The 6,854-nt window shown below is 40.0% G+C and overlaps 1 non-coding gene across 1 annotated transcript; it reads right to left on the bottom strand.

Annotated features, from left to right (window-relative positions):
- Positions 1 to 1,198: 1,198 nt before the first annotated feature.
- LOC114391325 lies at positions 1,199 to 1,305 on the bottom strand. Its single transcript, XR_003662117.1, has one exon. It is a non-coding gene; the product is annotated as a small nucleolar RNA R71 (small nucleolar RNA).
- Positions 1,306 to 6,854: the final 5,549 nt, after the last annotated feature.

The following is a 6,854-nucleotide window of genomic DNA, read 5'->3' as shown; positions in this document are numbered from 1 at the left end:
TAGCGACCACTTTTGTTGAACTGGGAAGTAGGGAAGTAGTGGAAATCCCTTAGCGACGGATTTTAGAGACCACCCTTGCTGAATTAATTGGGATTTTTTGTTTTGGTAGCTAGATTTGTTATTTTTGGCTGAATTTTTTTGTGGTCACTTCTTTTGATCCATATTTTGTGGGAAAAATAGTTGGATCCCTTAGTTTGGTCAGATTTGAAAGTTCCCAAAAAGTAGCAAATTTGATTTTTGTCAAAACTTCAAACGGCCATAACTTTTGCTTCGGTTATCAGAATCGCAATTATTATATATGTATTTGGGGTAGAAAAAAATTTCCCATATGGCCGGCTGAGGTCTACTTCTTCCAAAAATTGCGATTCTGTCAAAAGTTTTTTATTTTCCAATTATTATTCTCTTATTTTTCTTAACTTATCATTTTTAGCTTCTATAGTTAGACTTTGAATTTTCATTTGAAACTTTTTTGTGCTATCTTCTCATCATTTTATAAGGTTACTCACAAAATTTCAAGTCATTTGGATATCATTTAACGGTAGCTGTAGTTCAAACCTACATTGTTACTTGCATCAGAAGGCAACTAGTTGTGTGCATGCTAAATGTAGTGTATGACTAGAGGCAATCCATCTGACTTACAACCCTTTGATCCTGAGATAGATAGGACATTTCATAGATTAGTTAGACATCATTTTATACCTTTTGAGCATCCTGAGCATTCGGTTACTGGAGAGTCTGTGCATTTTGTTATTGGTGATTTTGAACATCCTAATTTTAAGCATTATAATTTTGAACATTCTGATTGTGAACATTCTGAGAACATGACACAACCTCCACCCCGTGAGAGGACTCTAAGGGAAATGGTTGCACCTGATTTCACCTATGAAAGCTTGTGCATCCAATACCCTGATGAGGATGTCCCATATGTTCTTAAAACTGGCTGATCCATTTGCTTCCAAAGTTTCATGGCCTTCCAGGTGAAGATCCGCACAAACACCTGAAAGAATTTCATATTGTCTGCTTCACCATGAAACCACCAGATGTCCAGGAGGATCATATATTTCTGAAGGCCTTTCCTCATTCTTTAGAGGGAGTGGCAAAGGACTGGCTATATTACCTTGCTCCAAGGTCCATCACGAGCTGGGATGACCTCAAGAGAGTATTCTTAGAAAAATTTTTCCCTTCTTCCAGGACCACAACCATCAGAAAGGATATTTCAGGTATTAGACAACTCAGTGGGGAGAACCTATATGAATATTGGGAGAGATTTAAAAAACTATGTGCCAGTTGCCCTCACCATCAGATCTTGGAAACATTTAGAAAAGTAGAGGTAAACATACCTCTGTTGGATGCAATATAGAAAATTCCAAGATATGCTAAATTCTTGAAGGAGTTGTGCACTAATAAGCAGAAGCTTGAGGGAAGTGAACGAATTAGCATGTGCAGAAATGTCTCCGCATTGATTGGTAAATTTGTCCCCCAAATCCCTAAAAAATGTAAAGATCCAAGTACATTCAGCATACCTTGTATTATAGGGAATAGTAAGTTTGACAATGCCATGCTAGATTTAGGAGCCTCTATTAGTGTTATGCCTCTGTCTATTTTTAATTCTCTATCTCTAGGTCCCTTGCAGTCAACTGATGTGGTAATTCATTTAGCTAATAGAAGTGTTGCCTATCCTGCTGGTTTCATAGAGGATGTCTTAGTTAGAGTTGGTGAACTGATTTTCCCTGTTGATTTTTATATTTTGAATATGGAGGAGGGATTTTCTCAAGGATCAGTTCCCATCATTCTAGGCAGACCCTTTATGAAAACTGCTAAAACTAAGATAGATGTATATGCAGGCACACTATCTATGGAGTTTGGTGATATAACTGTTCATTTTAATATTCTGGATGCTATGAAACACCCATCTGAAGATCTTTCTGTATTTTGTGCTGAAATAATTGACCTTGTTGTTGATGAATACATGACTGATCTTTATTCTAATCTGCATGCCTCTCACTCTTCATGCATTGAGTCTGAAATTGTACTTGATCATATGTCTGAATTTGATGCTGAGAGTGAATCTGAAATTGATATTGATTGCATGTCTGGTGATGTTTTACCTCTTGAGATTGATTTTATAGAGTCAGATAAAACTAACCATGTTTCAGGAAGTACACATACCTCTGACTTTCTTTATGAGGTATAGGCTGAGAAACCATCTCCTTCTACCACTATCCAGCCTGCCACACCAGAATTGAAGCCTCTGCCATCAAATTTAAAATACGCTTACTTGGATGATAGCAAAAGTTTTCTAGTAATTATATCTTCCTTCCTTGCTGATGAGCAAGAGGAGAAGTTGTTATCTATTCTCAATAAGCATAAGAAGGCTATAGGCTGGACCCTGGTGGACATTCCTGGTATTAGTCTATCCACATGTATGCATCGAATAAATTTAGAGGATGGAGCTAAACCAGTAAGACAACCACAGAGAAGACTCAACCCGGTGACTCTTGATGTAGTGAAGAAGGAGATAACCAAGCTTTTGCAAGTTGGAATCATTTATCCTATCTCCGACAACCAATGGGTGAGTCCCGTCCAGGTAGTCCCGAAGAAAACCGGCTTCACCGTGATAAAAAATGAAAAGGAGGAGTTGATTCCTACTCGGGTGCAAAATAGTTGGAGAGTCTGCATCAACTATAGGAGGCTGAACCAGGTTACCAAAAAGGACCATTTCCCCCTGCCATTCATCGACTATAGGAGTTGATTCCTACTCGGATGACGTCACCTTGATCACCTGGACTGGCTCCACTAGACGGTATGGTGTAGGCGTGGGTAGTATCCACTCCATAGTGCGCTGAAGCGTGCGCGCGGGTTCATCTGGATGCACCAATGAAGTAGCCGTGAATCGAATCGTACCCCGAAATCGGCACCTCGTGTTGCCTTCGAGGGTCTCCCAAACTCCCTCTAGGCACTCCATCTCCACTCGATCATGGATTAGCTGCACCGCCATCACGATCTACAAGACAGAAAAGAAAGGGGTAGACTCTTTCACAAGAATCTAACTATGCCGCAACACAATGCGTCTCATAACCACTACATGCAAGAAAAAGGGGTATCTTTAGGCTTTTCATCTCTGGTAATCGATTACACAGCCTTGGTAATCGATTACCAGAGGCCAAACTCGAATTACACAGCTTCAGGACATGAAAACCTGAAAAAGGCATTGTGTAATCGATTACACATACCTGGTAATCGATTACCAGTGACCTATTCCTCTGTGTAATCGATTACACAGACTGGTAATCGATTACCAGAGGCCTCCACAATCTTCCAGTTCCCTTTTTAAGCCTGGTAATCGATTACACCCCTTGGTAATCGATTACCAGAAGCTCTCCTAGCTTCCTGACCTCGTTTTCAAGCCTGGTAATCGATTACACCCCTTGGTAATCGATTACCAGAGACCATCTTAGCCTTCTGTCTTCATTTTTAAGCCTTGTAATCGATTACCCACCCTTGGTAATCGATTACCAGAGGCCATATCCCATACATCAATCAAAATTCATAGCTGGCCAGCCACCACACAAGCCTCATTGCTTTGTGGTCTTTGTTCCTTTTATCTGTTGACTGGCAGGAGCTCGCCTGCTTAGGTACATCACAGGTTCTCACTGACTGACTATGCCCGGGTTGGGTCGGGATTGGTCAAGCTTGGTTTTGGGCAATAGCACCCCGCCTGACGTCCCCAAGGTCTCTTGACCCTCGCGACATATCTCCAGGTACCACTCTGTGGTCAAAGAATAAAAGCAGGAAGTTTCACCCTTCTACACTTCCTCATCTCAAGCATGTAGGAATATGGGGTATCCATCACATGTGGTACTAGGTGGCGGTCGGGCGATGGTGCACAACAAGTTTTCCACATCCACAAATCACGTATAAACCCACCATCCCCTGTTGCCCACCTCCAACTGAGCTCGCATACTCCCACGTAGCCCATATCCTCGTTTCTCTCAACACCGGGTCCCCATCAATCCTCCCAAGCTTCCCCAACATCCAGGTAATTCAACATCCAAATCATCACAAACTACAAACCAAGCAAAACAAGGCAAAGGCAGAAAACTCTGCCCAAAGCTCAAACCAAAATCACAGCTTTTTCTCACTTAAAGACCCCAGTAACATTTCCTTCGTTCCAATTCGTTAACCGTTGGATTGACTCGAAAATTTTACTGGAAGTCTCTAGTACATAAGTCTACATTTTGACCGTTGGGATCTACTAAAAACCATCCAGAACTCATTCTGTACTACTCTTTCCACAACCAGCAAATACATAGCATTTTTCTGCACTTATGCAAAATTCTGTTGCACATTTCAACAGCAAAATTCTGCATAAAGTGAAGATTTCGAAAAACCACTCTTTCCCTCATCCAATTTTGCCCAAATTGAATCCTACAAGTCCCAAATCATGTACCAATCATGTCTAAACCAAGGACAAGCTTCAGACCACAACAACACAAAATCTAGGTATCCAAAACCCCTCAATTTAATGGATTTTCAAGGTTTGAGAAGTGAAATTGAGAATGAGATAAATTTGAAGAAAACTCTCACCTCACACAAGTCTATAACATCAATTTAAACTTGTTCAAACTGGATTTACACCTAAAATTTCACCGAATCAAAATTTGACTCCTCAACACCCAAATTTACCCTAGAAATGGCTCTTTGTTCACTTTGGTCATTTGTTTTTCTCTCTAGCACAGCCCAAACTTTCTCATAAGTCCTAAATGGCATTTCAAGCTAGGATTAACTCACTCTAACCTCCAAATAACACTAAATCCAGATTTGGCCTTCCAACTCTCAAAGTCTCACTCTTTTTCCACTCACAACACCATACTCTCACCTTCTAACCCTAGGTTAACTCTACCCTTCATCTCTAACAGTTTTCCATAAGCAATTTCAGCACATAAACATCACAAGCATCATCATAAAAACCCTAAAACAGAATGGGTAAGCTTAACTCATCCAAACATGGCAAGTTCAACATGCTTTCAACAAATTTCTTCACAAATAACCATCATGAAGCAGAAACCTAGCAAGACTACCCATCATATCTCCCAAAACCCAATACCCACGAAAATCAAGTGAGAAAGAAGTCCACCCAAACCTGAAATTTCGAGGTCCCACACGTAGAGATGCGCTTCACGACTCCGAAAATGCCTTCCTTTCGCGATTTGGAGCAGAAATGATGACCAAAGGTTGGAGCTTTGTTGGAGCTTCAATGGTGGAGGAAGAAGAAGAGAATGGCAACGTGAAAGAGAGAAAAGAGCTTTCTGAAATTTTCTTTGGCTGAGTGAGGAGAGAGAAAACAGCTTTTTGGTTAAAAAGAAAAGCTTTTCTCTTTTCTTTTATTTTATTTTAAGTTATGCCACATGTCTCCATTTGAGTGGAGCAAAAGGCCCAATTTTCTCTTGATGTGACTCATGCTCAGCCACATAAAGAGAAAAATATGACCTTTTGAAATGCCAAAATCCTACCTCGGTTTGTGTGTCGTTCCTCTGGTTCCAGTCCCTCACGTTTCTCTGCGCCCGTCGAGGCCAGTTTTCGAAAGTAGGCAATATATATATCAAAACGCTCAGAATAAAGCCCCGAGCGTGGTTCAGAGGTTGGTTTTGTTAAATTTTAAGTCGCACGCAAAACGATGATTTTTAGACTAATTAATTAAGAATTAACCTATAACCTTCCAGTTATGGATTTCTCTTCCTTAATTAGCCTAACCCGCGTATCTTGCCCCCACTATTCCTACTTCTACCAAGAACATATATGCATATACACTGAATAATACTTATATATATATAATCATTTAAAATACATCATTTTCAAAAATTCCGGGTAGAAATTTCCAGGATGTCACACATGATCAGTATTTTCAGTGATTTTTTAGAAAATTGCATAGAGGTGTTTATGGATGATTTCACTGTATATGGATCCTCTTTTGATGTTTGTTGGGATAGTCTGGAAAAGGTTTTGAATAGATGCATTGAAACTAACTTTGTTCTAAATTTTGAAAAATGTCATTTTATGGTTGAGCAAGGTATAGTTTTAGGCCACATTATTTCCAATAAGGGCATTGAGGTAGATCCTGCAAAAATTTATGTTATATCAAAATTGCCTTACCCCTCTTATGTGCGAGAGGTGCGATCTTTTCTTGGTCATGCAGGATTCTACATGCGCTTTATAAGAGATTTTAGCAAAGTAGCCCTTCCACTGTCAAACTTGTTGCAAAAGGAGGTGAAGTTTGACTTTAATGATAAATACAAAGAGGCTTTTGATTGCCTCAAAAGAGCACTGACTACCACCCCCATCATCCAGGCACCCGACTGGACAGCCCCTTTTGAGCTTATGTGTGATGCATCAAATTATGCATTCGGGGCTGTCTTTGCTCAGAAAATTGATAAATTGCCCAGGGTGATATATTATGCTTCTAGGACTTTAGATGTTGCCCAAGCGAATTATACTACCACTGAGAAAGAGCTACTAGCCATAGTTTTTGCTCTTGAAAAATTTCGTTCTTATTTGCTTGGCACTCGCATTATTGTTTATATTGACCATGCAACTCTAAAGTACTTGTTAAAGAAGGCTGATTCTAAGCCTAGGTTGATCCGATGGATGCTCTGGCTCCAAGAGTTTGACTTGGAGATCCGTGATAGGAGCGGAGCACAAAATTTAGTTGTTGATCATTTGAGTCGGATCGAACGTGTGTCTGATGAGGATTCACCCATTCGGGATGATTTCCCGGATGATCATTTGTATATATTGTATAGTATTTCTGATTCTTCTTCTACTCCCTGGTTTGCTAACATTGTTAATTATTTAGT

This window comes from Glycine soja, chromosome 16, assembly GCF_004193775.1.
Source record: "Glycine soja cultivar W05 chromosome 16, ASM419377v2, whole genome shotgun sequence".
Classification (NCBI taxonomy): Eukaryota; Viridiplantae; Streptophyta; class Magnoliopsida; order Fabales; family Fabaceae; genus Glycine; species Glycine soja.
This window is presented reverse-complemented; position numbering and strand designations above follow the sequence as displayed.